This window comes from Oryza sativa, chromosome 12 (assembly GCF_034140825.1).
Source record: "Oryza sativa Japonica Group chromosome 12, ASM3414082v1".
Taxonomy (NCBI): Eukaryota; Viridiplantae; Streptophyta; class Magnoliopsida; order Poales; family Poaceae; genus Oryza; species Oryza sativa.
In genome coordinates, this window is record NC_089046.1 from 13565195 (window position 1) to 13579520 (window position 14326).

The 14326-nt window shown below is 45.7% G+C and overlaps 1 pseudogene; it reads right to left on the reverse strand.

The window, feature by feature from the left end:
* Nucleotides 1-10615: 10615 nt before the first annotated feature.
* LOC107279762 (uncharacterized) lies at nt 10616-14017 on the reverse strand (annotated as a pseudogene).
* Between the last annotated feature and the right edge of the window lie 309 nt (nt 14018-14326).

Here is a 14326-nt window from a genome sequence, read left to right on the forward strand (position 1 = left end):
TCGAACGTGTTGACGCGCGAACGCTGTCGGGAAGAGTGACTGGCGGTTGCAACAAGTTCCGCAGGCTTACGCTTGCGGTCCTTATGATTGTTACTTCCACCTCCTCCCGTAGCCGGCGTACCCTTGTTTTGCTTCCAACTGGGACCCGACTGCTTTGATGCGGTGACGGCGTCTTCAGCTTTGGCATACTCGTTGGCTTTTTCAAACATGAGCTTGACTGTCCTGGGAGGCTTACGCCCAAACTTGCCGACTAGTTCTTCGTGGCGAATCCCTTTGGTGAACGCGGCGATGATGACGTCGTCGGTGATGTCGGAGATCTTGTTACGTTGTTCAGAAAATCGCCGGATGTAATCTCGAAGGGATTCTCTGGACTTCTGAATGACGTTGTAGAGATCATATTGTGTGCCGGGACGCTCGAAGGTGCCTTGGAAGTTGGCGATGAAGTGGTCGCGTAGTTCGGCCCAAGATCCAATTGTACCACGGGGCAATCCATGGAGCCAAGATCGGGCGGAATCCGCTAAAGCCACTGGTAAATAGTTCGCCATGGCCTTGTTGTCTCCTCCTGCTGCGCGGATTGCGAGACCGTAGACGGTAAGCCACGATTCGGGGTTAGTGGTGCCGTCATACTTCTCTATTCCAGTCGGTTTGAAGCCGGCTGGCCAATCCACTCGACGCAGGTCGTCGGTGAAGGCTGCTACTCCGTCAAGGTCGTCGTCGTGGCGGTCTGGCGAGTGATGGTAGCCTCGAGCTGCTCGGCGCTGTATGATTGTGTCGCGAAGATCGATGGGGCGGCGACGAGGTGGTGAGCGAGGCCGTTCCACTCGGCGCTCCCTATGAAGGTCGGGAGGTGAGTGAACAGACCGCTCGTCGTGACCCCTGCTCCTGCGGTTGGATCCTGCGCCGGTGATGCTGAGGCTTGGATGACGGTAGTCATGAGATCGGAAGTGGGGAACTCGGCTGCCAGTCGGTGTGTGGACGCTTTCGGAGTTAACTGGGACCGAAGCCGCAATCATGGTCTTCGTCTGGTTCAAGATGTTGACGACGTGGTCGGATCGATTGAGCTCGTTTTGGTTGAGGAGGATGTCGAGAAGGGTGATCGCGGCAACCGCATTCTGTTGAGGGGTGCGGAAAACCGGTGTCCCTTCGACATCTTGCTGGCCGATGAGATCACGCGCTCGGCGCCCTGCTTCCAAAGCTCGCTGACGTCGATCCTCAGCCTCCTTCGCGGTCTGCTCACGGTCCTGCTGCTCACGCCGTAGCCGTTCTTGTTCTTGTGCTTGATGCTCCTCCTCCAGTCGGCGACGTTCTTCGGTCTCCCGGGCTTGGCGTTGCTCCTCCGTCTCATTATTGGCCATGAAAACGCCAAAGTAGAGAGGGGTGTAGTTGTCATCTAGGCTTCCGTCGAAGTCGTCGAAGTCGTTGTAGCGAGAACTAAATTCGTCGTACTCCACGATATCAGTAGGACGTGAGTCGACGGTGGGAGAGCTGTTGTAGTCATCCAGCTGATCCGTCGAAACCGTGCCGAGTGGTTGGAGGATGACGCCGACTTCCCTGAAGCTAGGCGAAATCGGTGTTGAAGCCGACTTCCGCCTAGGCCTACGGGATGAAGCCGCAGTCGTGGTGGAGACGGCCGCTAAATCGTCGGGGAGCTTCATCAGGACTGGTGGGTAAGCCCCATCATCTTGATCTGGTGTCGTTAGAGAAGATGCGATCTCGGCCGGGTGGTTTGAAGCCGACTCGGTTGAGATGGTCTTGAAGTAGCTTTCAGCCGCGTTCGGGAATCCAAACGGGACCGAAATTCGGTTCTCTCCCGACTGGTCTGATTCCGAGTCGAGGAGAGAAATCTTGCCGAAGTTGTTGGTGACGAAGTCGAGGCTGCCGAACCGAAACGTCTGCCTGGGCGGGAAGACGAGGTCGTCGATGCCGGAGGTGGAACCCATTGCACTGATCGGCGAAAAGCTTGACGCGGCCCCTACCTGGCGCGCCAACTGTCGAAACTAGATTTCGGCAATAATAAAAGGGGGTGGCTATCAAGCTGGAAAAGTGTATGGGTTTGGAGACAAAGGATTTATACAGGTTCAGGCCTTCTTATAAAAGAAGTAATACCCTACTCCTGTCCGGGGATGAATCCGCCGAGTGTATTATTGATTGTATGATTTAGAGAAAATCAACATCTGCCCCTAAAGGCACCCGGACCCCCCTTATATATAGGAAGGAGTCCGGATTACAAAAGATAATCTATGTCCCTAACTGAATACAGTCGTGACCGACTAAGTCTCAAGGTGTTTCCTTGATATACAAGTTAGGAAACAAACCCAGGATACACATAAGATATTCTATCTATACTCGGTATCCTATATTCAATCCAAATATCATCGCCGTATAGATATGGGATATCCATAATCTCCACAAGTATTTATTGTTATATCACATTTCCAAAAAGAATCATGTCCGTTTGTTTTTTCTTCTAATTTTCATCCGAGTAAGAGTTGTGATCAGTTTCCTAAACCTATACAATGCATGAGTGTGTTTCTGGTATGTCACATTTCCAAAAGAATACATGTCCATTTGTTTTTTTTGTTTTTTTCTTCGATTAACGTGATAATATCTAGACCGCGAGAATGAACATGGTGGCTTTTTTTTCTATTACTTTATTAAGTTAATAGACTAGCTATTAAGCTCTGAAAATTTTGAGAAAATTTAGAGAGTGCAATTAATCACGGATAATTTAATAAAAATAAAATCCAGCCATGTTATTTTATTTCCCACACTTATTTTACTTGTAAATTAATTTAATTATACACACCCAAGTATTTTGGGAAATTTGTATTTTAATTAATTGTATAATGTGAATCTTTCTTAACTTTTCCTCATTTTTTTTTGCCTTTTCTTCCCGTTGCAATAAACATGCCTGTGTGAACAGCGAGCTTCTTCTATTTACCTAGTGCCTCAAAAATACAGTCTCTCTTGTGATGACTTTGTTGACACTGTCACACTGAACGTGCAAGAAGAGGGTTACCCAAACCACCGGAGCCGGGGTTACTGGGCCCCAGCAGTAAGCACAGTTATCGCGCGGTAACCATGAGAAGCTGTACGAAACAATATAAAATTTATTAAAATTTTAAATTATTTTTAAATTTATTTGAATTTAAGGAGGTTACTATGGTTTTCTTTTACCATATCCACAGTAAGTGTGGTTTTCTTTTATCATATCCACAGTAAGCGCGGTAACTACGTGGTTACCGGCAGTTTAGGAAATCAGGTCACCCCTGCATTGTAGAGAAAAGTGGATCGATTACTTTGCTAAAAGGAACTAGGCCCGGTCCACTAGCTAGGTAGCTAGGGGAGGCAAGAAAGATTTTGCCCTGTCCTACTCCTAATTTCCTATCCATCTTGAACTAATTCATCAGGAACAGAGAAAGGAAAAAAGGTAAATGCTGCTGCAGCTGCAGGGACGGACGAATGGGGCTCCATGCATACATACTGTGGAGTTTTGCTTTAGGTTACGTGATTCGTTACAGTGCCGCGCCGTGTGTGTCCATAGCTAGGTCGTAGGCCTCGTCACTGGTCGGTGATGGTCAAAAACCACCCTCTTATCCATCGTGTTCGATCATCTCCAACTTCTCATCCACAATGGGATATATGGCTTATTTCTTCCTTCCTATAAAATAAATAGGTGAATGCTCACGTGTTGCAATATAATTAAATAACAGAACCTGTTGTACGCTTTAAAGTCTCAAGAATCAAATAAAATTATTCTCACTATAAAATCTTCTTATCATATTATTTGTTATTATTTTGCTTCACTTCAAAAGAAAATTATCATGTTTGATGGCTTGAGATTGGAAAAGTATCACTGGTGGAGAAACCCTTTGTAGTCCCGGTTCGTAACCCCCCTTTAGTCCCGGTTTCCAAACCGGGAGTACCAATCCGGGACTAAAGATCGCTATCTTTAGTCCCGGGTGAAATAACCGGGAGTAAAGATCGATCTACCAACCGGGACTAAAGATGGCTTAGCCACGTGGCCGGCTGAGCCATTACCAACCGGGACTAAAGATCGAGCTGACCTTTTTTTTTTGCATGGCCCTTTTGCTGCATGGTTTATATATAAACCATGCATATATATGTTTCAATACATATATATGCATACATATATATATATATATATGTATATATATATATTATATTATATGTATATACATGCATAATATATATGTATTTATACATATATATGATATGCAAATGCATATGTATATAGATATATATATGACCAAAATATATTTACATTATAGAAAATGTGTACACATGTATATAGAAACATATGTAGTCATGTATTAATTACAATCCATTATATGTCCTAGCTAGCTACGATTTCGACGTAGTAGTAGTCGCTGCTAGCTCAGAAGCTAAGGACCGGTGAATTGTGTTTCCGTCGTAGTAGAATTCACCCTTGGGATCAAGGATTTCTTTGTTGATGAATCCCATGAGTTGTTCTTGAACCGCCGCGATAAATTCCTTGTGTGTGGTCAGGTTATCCCTCATGCGAATAAACTATATGAATGTATGAAATTGATTAGTAATTAAACAAGAAATCGCTACGTAATGAAATTTTAAATTTATTTGTACGTACATCGAGCTCTCTTGTGGTGATGATTTGGTCTGCAAGGCAGTGGCAATACTCGCACACGTAAAAGCCGCACAAGTTAGTTCCCTGCTTTTGCTTTGCGCACTACAAATAAATGACAAACAACGAGAGATCAAATTAATATACACTTGTATGTATTTGAATCGGAGAAATATAAATGTAGAGCATGTGTACTCACAGGAAATTTGAACTTCCGCCTAAGTCTTTCTCTCCATTTGCCGCGGACCAAATGATGGAACCGATACCAAGCCCTACATGGAGTTTAAAGCTATGATTCGTAGTAGCAATTAACATAACAAGATTTTCTTAATTAACAAAGGAACTTATGACGGTACCTGTCTATAAGTTCGAAAACCTTGTCAAACGTAGACTCTTTTTTATCCATTGAGTCATATACGTTGACGGTGCAGGCCTCCAGGTCGAAGAGTAAAAGCACCCAGTGGAATCTGCAATGTGCGTGGGATGCATTACATATGAAACACTTAGCAAGTTCGTACGGGAATGAAATTTGGTATGTAGGAAGACTGTAAAATTAAACTAACTCTATGTTGTATGGCAACAGTATGAACGTCTTGTAATGCTGCGCCTTCAGGAGATGGACGAGATTGTCCTCTGTTTCTTGTGGATATTGGTCGAGCATTGCGACGTTTACTTTCCGAGGGTCGATGAATCCAGTATCGAAAACCCTCCGCCGTCGGGCCCTTTGAATCTCCTTTCTACAACGATAAAAGGGAGTATATTATTTTCTATAGTCTACTTATATACAAGGACCTAATTAATTAAAGGAGACGTATAGTAAGAAATCTAACTGAACGATATACTTACAAAATCCAGCAACTCATAATAGAGACGTCGAGGGCGTCCAGCTGGTATAGTTCGTAGATTCCCCTGAAATTGATCCAGAGAATGTCATCTCCTTGCAAGAAGTCCGTGTCCCTGATCCTCGCTTCGATCATCTCTCTACCGGTGGCGCTCATGTCCATGTACAGCTGATGGAACTTGTACATTTGTGTGGGTAGGGACTGCAGCAGCTCAGGCTTGACAAGCGGTTTACCGAGTTCGTACATGTATTTCACTTCCGCCTTTTCGATTGGTGCGACTCCTAGCAATTGATCCGTAGTTAGACCGGTGTCAGTAATAAATTGTTCTATCGTCATTTCTTTACCGGTCACCAACTGCTCGATCTCCTGGTTTGGTTGCTCTCCAAGCTGAGGGACTGGTTTGGACTTTCCAGAAGATGCTTTCTTCAGCATTCGCTCATAGTCCGATAGCTTGATGGCCTCCTTGACAGATGCAGACATACCCCTAAAGAAGTTTCTGACACTGGGGTCTATAGGAATCTTCTTTTCTGGACTTCGAGGCTTGAATTGTCTCTTGACTTCTGATGCAACGTAAGCGTCAAGCTCCTCTTGCGTGCAATCGTACCTCGGGTCCTTGTGTGGGCAGGCGGTGGAGCTGGGGGGGCCCTTGACTTTGAAGGTGCCGGAAGAGGAGCTTGCGGGGGAGTAGGTGTAGGAGCACGAGGAGGAGTCGGTGCAGGATCCTGAGGAGGAGTCGATGCTGGAGCCTGAGGTGGAGACGGTGCTGGCGGAGCATGAGGAGGAGACGGTGCAGGATCCTGAGGAGGAGATGGCGGAGCCGGAGGAGATGGTGCACGAGACGCCGCTTGTCGCCCAGGGAGGATGATGTACCGCCTGCGCGATAGAATAATGGCATGGCATGTGTCTCGTAGATGCATCTCACCGTCTCCTCCAGGGTAATCCAGCTCGAGGTCCTCGTACGCGCCTTCGACCAACTCAACTTCGACCTTCGAGTATCCTGCTGGAATCGGCCTGCAGTGGTAAGTACCTAAAGGGTCCGTTGGGATGGCCATGCCCGACGCCACCTTCATGTTGTGAGAGATTATTTATTAGTAATCAACATATATAAGCAGCAACTAGCGGAATGGCTAAATCTTACCTTTATTGATAAGTTCTTGAAAGGAATATGCAGCTCACATGGTGTCCGCTGAGTGATGTCATCAACGGGACAGGTCGATTCGTCCTGTGTTTGCATGGCGTCCATGCTCTGTGACACTACCTGCCCCGTTGAGGCGCAGCTGCTACGGTTTCCTGACGGGCTCACCATTGCAGGAGGAATGGTCGGCTGGGGATCATGGGACCGATGTGCGGCCATGCGTTCATCAACCTTCCTTGCCATCTCCTCTTGCATGTTGAGTTCGTAGCGAGATACCCGGAACTCTAGGTCTGCAATCTTCGCCTCGGTATCTCTCTTGCTCCTCATCCGACTCCTGTACGTGTGGATGTCCTCCTTGAAACCAATCTTCCAAGGAATCACCCCTTTCCCTCGTGTTCGTCCTGGATGCTCTGGAGTCTGCAGTGCGAGTGTCAGCTCGTCCCTATCTCTGTCTGGTCGGAACGTGCCCTGAGAGGAGGCTTCCACTGCATCTGTTAGTCGTCGCGCAGCCTCTCGTATCTGATCGCCGAAGACCAGTGAGCCATCAGCTGGGTTGAGCGTTCCACCGTGAGCATAGTACCAGAACTTCGATCGTTCCGGCCAATTAGCTGTTGCCGGTTCGATACCCCTCTCAATCAAGCTAGCCTCCATCTGCTCCCACTTCGGCATCGCGACGCTATAGCCTCCTGACCCCAAGTGGTGATGGTACTTCTTCTTGGCGGCATTTTCTTTGTTTCTTTCCATCATCGCCTGCCCTTGTTCACCTGTCTTATATGCAACGAGCTCGTCCCAGTGATCCCTTAGCTTTGGGAATGTGTCGAAGTTCGGTGTCTGCCCCTTCAGTATATACTTCTGGTACAGATCTCCCTTGAAGCTCTGAAACTGTTCTGCCATTTTCTTCAGAGTCCACCTTTTCACTTTGTCCTCTGTACCCACAGGAAGGGTGAATGTCTCGAGCATTGTGGTCCACAGCATCTCTTTCTCCGAATCTGGGACAAAGCTCTCATGATCTCTGCGTGCCCTTGTTCTTCGCCAGTACACCGTACTGACAGGCACGTTATCCCGCACAACCCAACCGCTATGACGTACATAGTTCTTGGCGGCTTCGGCCGGGGCACTAGGACGTCCATCTTCTTCCACTTCCGTTATGATGTGCCGACCCTCAAGCTTCTTCGTTGCACCTCGTTGCCCACGTGCCCTCTTCTGTCCAACGGAGGGTTGACTACCACTAGCCTCCTCCTCCTGGTTCCCCTCCACATCCCTTTCCACGTGCCCCTGCTGGTTCCCCTCCGCATCCCTCTCCACGTTCCCTTCCTCGTTCAAGTACTGGTTTGGATCCTCGTTCCCCTCTTCTTCATTCCAGTACTGGCTGCTTCCCTCCGCGATTGTATCGTACAATATCTGTTCCTCATCGCGGTCAGCCATCTGTTGATACAAGAAACATCTGCTAAGTCACGAGACATTTATGTTTTAACAATCTAAGTCATGTATGCTAAGTGTAAATGTCGCACCAATTCCGTAGTCAATAATTACATACTAAGTCTAATTACAAATAAAGTAATCTTATATTAAAACTCAAATAATATTACATGCTAAGACTAGAATAGTCATGTATGCTAAGTGTTTCGTGCGTATATGCTAAGTCTAATTAAGACTACAATAGTCAATTGCTACTTGTCGCACCACTTCCGCAGTCAATAATTACATACTAAGTCTAATTACAAATAAAGTAATCTTATATTAAAACTCAAATAATATTACATGCTAAGACTAAAATAGTCATGTATGCTAAGTGTTTCGTGCGTATATGCTAAGTCTAATTAAGACTACAATAGTCAATTGCTAGGAGTCGCACCAATTCCGTAGTCAATAATGTCATACTAAGTCTAATTTGCAATAAAATAATCTTATATTAAACTCAAATAATATTAGACCACTACACAATCTTATATGATAAGTCTAATTACAGGTCTAATAATCTTAATTAATTGCATTACAAATATAACAATCATTTATATTATTACGTCACTTGCCTGCTCCAATTACTTCTAGGGCTAGCTCTTCCACTCAGGCTTGACGAACGACACTCCGACAACACGTCTTTTCTGCAAGATACAAAAAGATGTATTAGGATAAATGCGAAGTAACATATATATATATATATATATATATATATATTGCATTTCACGTTAACGTTCGTCCTCGTTCGTTCGCTCGTTCACGTTCCCTAGCTCGTTCACGTTCGTTCGCTTGTTCTCCTTCACGTTCGTTCCCTCGTTCTCGCTTGTCTTCGTTCGATCCTTCTCGTTCTCGTTCGTTAACGGCGGTGTGGCGGCATCGGGGCGGCGGTTGGCGCGGCGGCGTGGCGGCGGCGGCGGCAGCGTGGCGACGGCGGCGGTGGCGTGGCGTTGCGGGGCCGTGGCGGCGGCGGCGTGGCGTGGCGGCGGCGGCATTGCGCGCGCGGCGGCGAAGGCGGCGGCGGCGTGGCGACGGCGGCGGCGGCGTGGCGTTGGCATGCGGCGGCGGCGTTGCGCGGGGGCGAAGGTGGCGGCGTGGCGTGCCGGCGGCGGCATTGCGCGCGCGCCGGCGAAGGCGGCGGCGTGGCGTGCCGGCGGCGGCATTGCGCGCGCGGCGGCGAAGACGGCGGCGTGGCGTGCCGGCGGCGGCTTGGCGCGGCGTCGGCATGGCGCGTCGTCGTCGTGGCGCGGCGTCTCGTGGCGGGCGGCGCGACGGAGAGCGATCGAGATCGGAGAGATCGAGATGAAGGTAGATCTGGCGGCGGCGGCTCTCAGCCCAGAGATGCGGCGGCAGCGGAGGAGGCGGAGGCGGCGGCGAGGACGACGAGCTCGAGACGACGGCGAGATACGACGGCGTCGGCGCGGGGATTTGCCCTAGGCAGTGGCGGCGAAGGAGAGAGGCCGAGAGAGATCGATCGGCCGAAAACGTCTAAGTGTTTGTGAAGAAGACGAGGGCGCACCGGGAATATATATACCCCCGGATCTTTACTCCCGGTTGTTCTCAACAACCGGGACTACCGGGACTAAAGATATCTTTAGTCCCGGTTGTTGAGAACAACCGGGAGTAAAGATCTTTACTCCCGGTTGTTGAGAACAACCGGGACTAAAGATATCTTTAGTCCCGGTTGTTGAGAACAACCGGGAGTAAATATCTTTTCCCGCTATTTCGAAATTCTTTTTAAACCCGGTTAGGGTTAAGAACCGGGACTAAAGATTATAGCACTGCATATGATTTTCGCTTACATATGTGTTTATAAAATAGAAGTTAATGCATTAACATTATTTAAAGTACAAAGATTAATGACAATTACTTCGAAAAATTATTTTTGTCTGTAATAAATTAAGTGGATAAATCGTAATAAGCAAATATATGACTTATAATTAATAAAAATTCCAATATATATATATATATACTTAGCATATATATGAATGATATTATTATATTGGTAAAAACTCTAATTAAGATATGTATGTACATACTGCATGATTTAAAATTAATAAAAATTGTAATCATCATATATACTTAGCGTAGGAATTATATTAAATTAAATGCTAAAAACTCTAATTAACATATGTAAATGCCACATGCATGATTTAAACCTTTTAAAAATTCGAATAGTCATATATAAGTAGCATATGAAAGATAGTAAATTAAATTGTGAAAAACTCTAATATATGAATGATAGTTTTAAAAATATATTAAATTTAATACTTTTAAAAATTCTCCAGTCAATTATAATTAGCATATGAATGATAGTAAATTAAATGTTAAAAATTCTAATTAACATATGAAATTGCCACTTGCGTGATTTAAAACTTTTAAAAATCCTCTAGTCAATTATAATTAGCATATGAATGCTAGTAAATTAAATGTTAAAAACTCTAATTAACATACATATGAAATTGCCACCTGTGTGATTTACAACTTTTAAAAATTGTAAGTATCACATATAACTAGCATATACATGATTTAAACTTGTTGAAACCTCTAATAATCGTGCGTAATTAACATATGCCATACATCAATTGATTTATATGGATAATCAATACATCCAAAATAGTTTACATCGTGTACACAATAATTACGGCATTACATCGGCGGTGACGGTTGACCGCACGTACTTTCTCCTCACTATTGTTCCCTCCTTGTGATCGCTGCGTGAGTAAGGGGTGTCTTCATTTGATAGGAGGATGCTAGGGTCAATCGTCACCGTGAAAGGGGGTTGCCCATCCAACTGATCGTAATCCTCGTCAGTCTTGTCCTCAACTCCGACGATTTTTCTTTTGCCTGGGAGAACCACTTGACGCTTAGGCTCATCAGGCCCTCTGCCCTTCTTTCCTTTGCTAGACATGTCCTTCACGAAAAAGACTTGCGTTACATCATTGGCAAGGACAAAAGGTTCTTCCGAGTATCCAACCTTGTTAAGATCAACAGTTGTCATCCCACTGTCATCAATCATTACGCCTCCACCAGTCAACCTAACCCATTGGCACCGGAACAGAGGAACCTTGAGAGGACCATAGTCAAGTTCCCATATGTCCTCGATGGCACCGTAATACGTGGCAGTTGTTCCATCGTGTCCCATGGCATCGACACGAACAGCGCTGTTTTGGTTCGTGCTCTTCATGTCTTGGGCTCTCGTGTAGAATGTGTACCCATTGATCTCATATCCCTAGAATGTCGCGATCGACCCAGACGGTCCCCTCGCCAGGAAGGCAAGTTGTTGGTTGATCGACTCGTTACCCATGAGATGTTGTCGTAGCCACGCGGGGAAAGTATCAATGTGATGCCGTGTAATCCATGCATCGGACTTACCGATGTTCCTGGCGCGAACTAGAGCCAAGTGCTCCTCGATGTAAGGAGCTACCAATGAAGAGTGTTGCAGAACAGTGAAATGGGCTTTACGGAATAAATTGTTGTCTACCGTCATTATTGCTTTCCTTCCGAGAGTTCCCTTTCCCCGTAGTCTCCCTTCATGGCGTGATTCAGGTACCCCGATTGGGCGAAGGTCTTCGATAAATTCTACGCAAAATTCGATGACCTCCTCTGTTCCATAACCCTTGGCGATGCTTGCCTCTGGACGAGCACGGTTACGAACATACTTCTTCAGAACGCCCATGTACCTCTCGAAAGGAAACATGTTGTGTAGGTACATAGGCCCGAGAATACGGATCTCTTTCACAAGGTGACAAAGCAGATGCGTCATTATATTGAAAAATGAAGGTGGAAATATCAACTCAAAACTGACGAGACATTGCACCACTTCATTCTGAAGGGCTTCTAATCTATCCGGATCGATGACCTTCTGCGAAATTGCGTTCATGAATGCACATAGCTTTGTTATTGTTGCCCGGACATTGTCTGGAAGGATACCCCTTATTACAACTGGTAGCAGTTGTGTCATCAACACGTGACAGTCATGAGACTTTAGGTTTGTGAACTTCTTCTCCTTCGTGCTTATTATTCGCTTGATATTCGTGGAGTATCCAGACGGTACCTTTATGCTCTCCAAGCATTCAAACATACTTTCCTTCTCTGCCTTGCTAAGAGTGTAGCTGGCTGGACTCAAGTAATGGCTTCCTTTCTCCTTTGGTTCCGGGTGAAGGTCGCCGCGTTGTTCCATATGCTTCAGATCATTACGTGCTTCCAGTGTATCTTTCGACTTTCCGTATACACCTAGGAAGCCAAGAAGGTTTACGCAAAGGTTCTTAGTGAGGTGCATCACGTCGATTGCGTGGCGTACGTCCAAGAATTCCCAATATGGTAACTCCCAAAATATAGAGTTCTTTTTCCACATCGCCGCGTGACCATCTTCGCTCTCTATATGCTGGCTTCCAGGCCCCTTTCCGAACACTACTTTAAGATCTTTAACCATAGCAAACACTATTTTCCCGCTGCGATGTTTAGGCTTCGTACGGTGGTCGGCCTTATGTTCGAAGTGCTTGCCTTTCTTCCGTACCGGGTGGTTTGGTGCAAGGAATCGACGATGACCCATGTATACAACCTTCCTACAGTGCTTAAGATACGTACTTTCTGTTTCATCCATACAGTGAGTGCAAGCCTTGTACCCCTTGTTGGACTGTCCGGATAGGTTGCTAAGTGCAGGCCAATCGTTGATGGTTACGAACAGCAGCGCTCGTAGATTAAACTCCTCCTGTTTGTCCTCGTCCCACACGGGGACACCTTCCTTCTTCCACAACTGTTTAAGATCTTCGACCAGTGGTCTTAGGTACACGTCGATGTCGTTACCAGGTTGCTTGGGGCCTTGAATAATAATCGGCATCATTATGTACTTCCTCTTCATGCATAGCCAGGGGGGAGGTTGTAGATACACATCGTAACGGGCCAAGTGCTATGGCCGCTGCTCATCTCTCCAAAAGGATTCATGCCATCCGTACTCAAACCAAACCGTATGTTTCGTGCGTCCTTTCCAAATTCTTTAAATTTTCTGTCGATGTTTCGCCACTGCGAACCATCGGCAGGGTGTCTCAGCATCCCGTCCTGTTGACGCTCTTCAGCGTGCAATCGCAACATTCTAGCATTCCCCTTGTTCCTGAACAAACGCCTTAGCCGTGGTATTATAGGGAAATACCACATCACCTTAGCAGGAATTCTCTTCTTTGTTAGCTGCCCGTCAACTTCTCCTGGATCGTCCCGTCTAATCTTGTATCGTAGTGCTTTGCAAACAGGGCATGCTTCTAGGTTCTCATACTCCTCACCGCGATATAGGATACAATCGTTTGGACATGCGTGAATCTTATGAACTTCCAGTCCTAACGGGCATACTATCTTCTTAGCCTCGTACGTTGTCTCGGGCAATTTGTTTCCCCCCGGAAGAATGTTCTTGACGAGTTTCAATAAATCGCCAAATGCCTTGTCACTAACCCCATTTTTTGCCTTCCATTGCAACAACTCCAGAGTGGTATCCAACTTTTTGTGCCCCTGCTCGCAACCTGGGTACAACGAAGTTCTGTGGTCCTCCAACATCTTGTCCAATTTATGGGCCTCCTTTTCACTTTCGCAGTCCTCCCTGGCGTCCTGCAACATCTGACCAAGATCATCCGCAACGTCGTTACCATCAGCAGCTATTTCCTCCTCGCCCGTTTGATTTCCTTCAAATCCAACATACTGAGCAAAGTCCGGAATATTGTCGTCTTCCACTTCATCTTCTTCCATTTCAACACCTTGCTCTCCGTGGGATGTCCAACAATTATAGCTTGGCATGAACCCCGACTCAAACAAGTGGAAATGAATAGTCCTGGATGCAGAATACTCCTTCTGATTCTTACACTTATTGCATGGACAACAAATAAAACCCCTTTGCCTGTTAGCTTCGGCCACTCTCAAAAAATAGTGCACGCCGTCAATAAACTCTTTGGACCGCCGGTCAGCGTACATCCATTGCCGATCCATCTACATGAGTCAAAAAAACCGTACACAAATAATTATTCTTACAATAATGACAGTCATACAATAATTATAAGATATCTTTATTCATACAAAAATCATAAAATATTACACCAAATAATTCTTAAAAACTATTTGTAAAGTTTTAAACTAATTTTAATGTGTTTTACTTCTTTTAATTTTCATTTTAGTTTGTTTTCTATTATTTAACTAGAGTTTTCCTTCTCAACTATTTTATAAAACCTTGTTTAGCAAATGAACTAAATTTCTATATATTCTTTCTTCCCCACACACATTTTC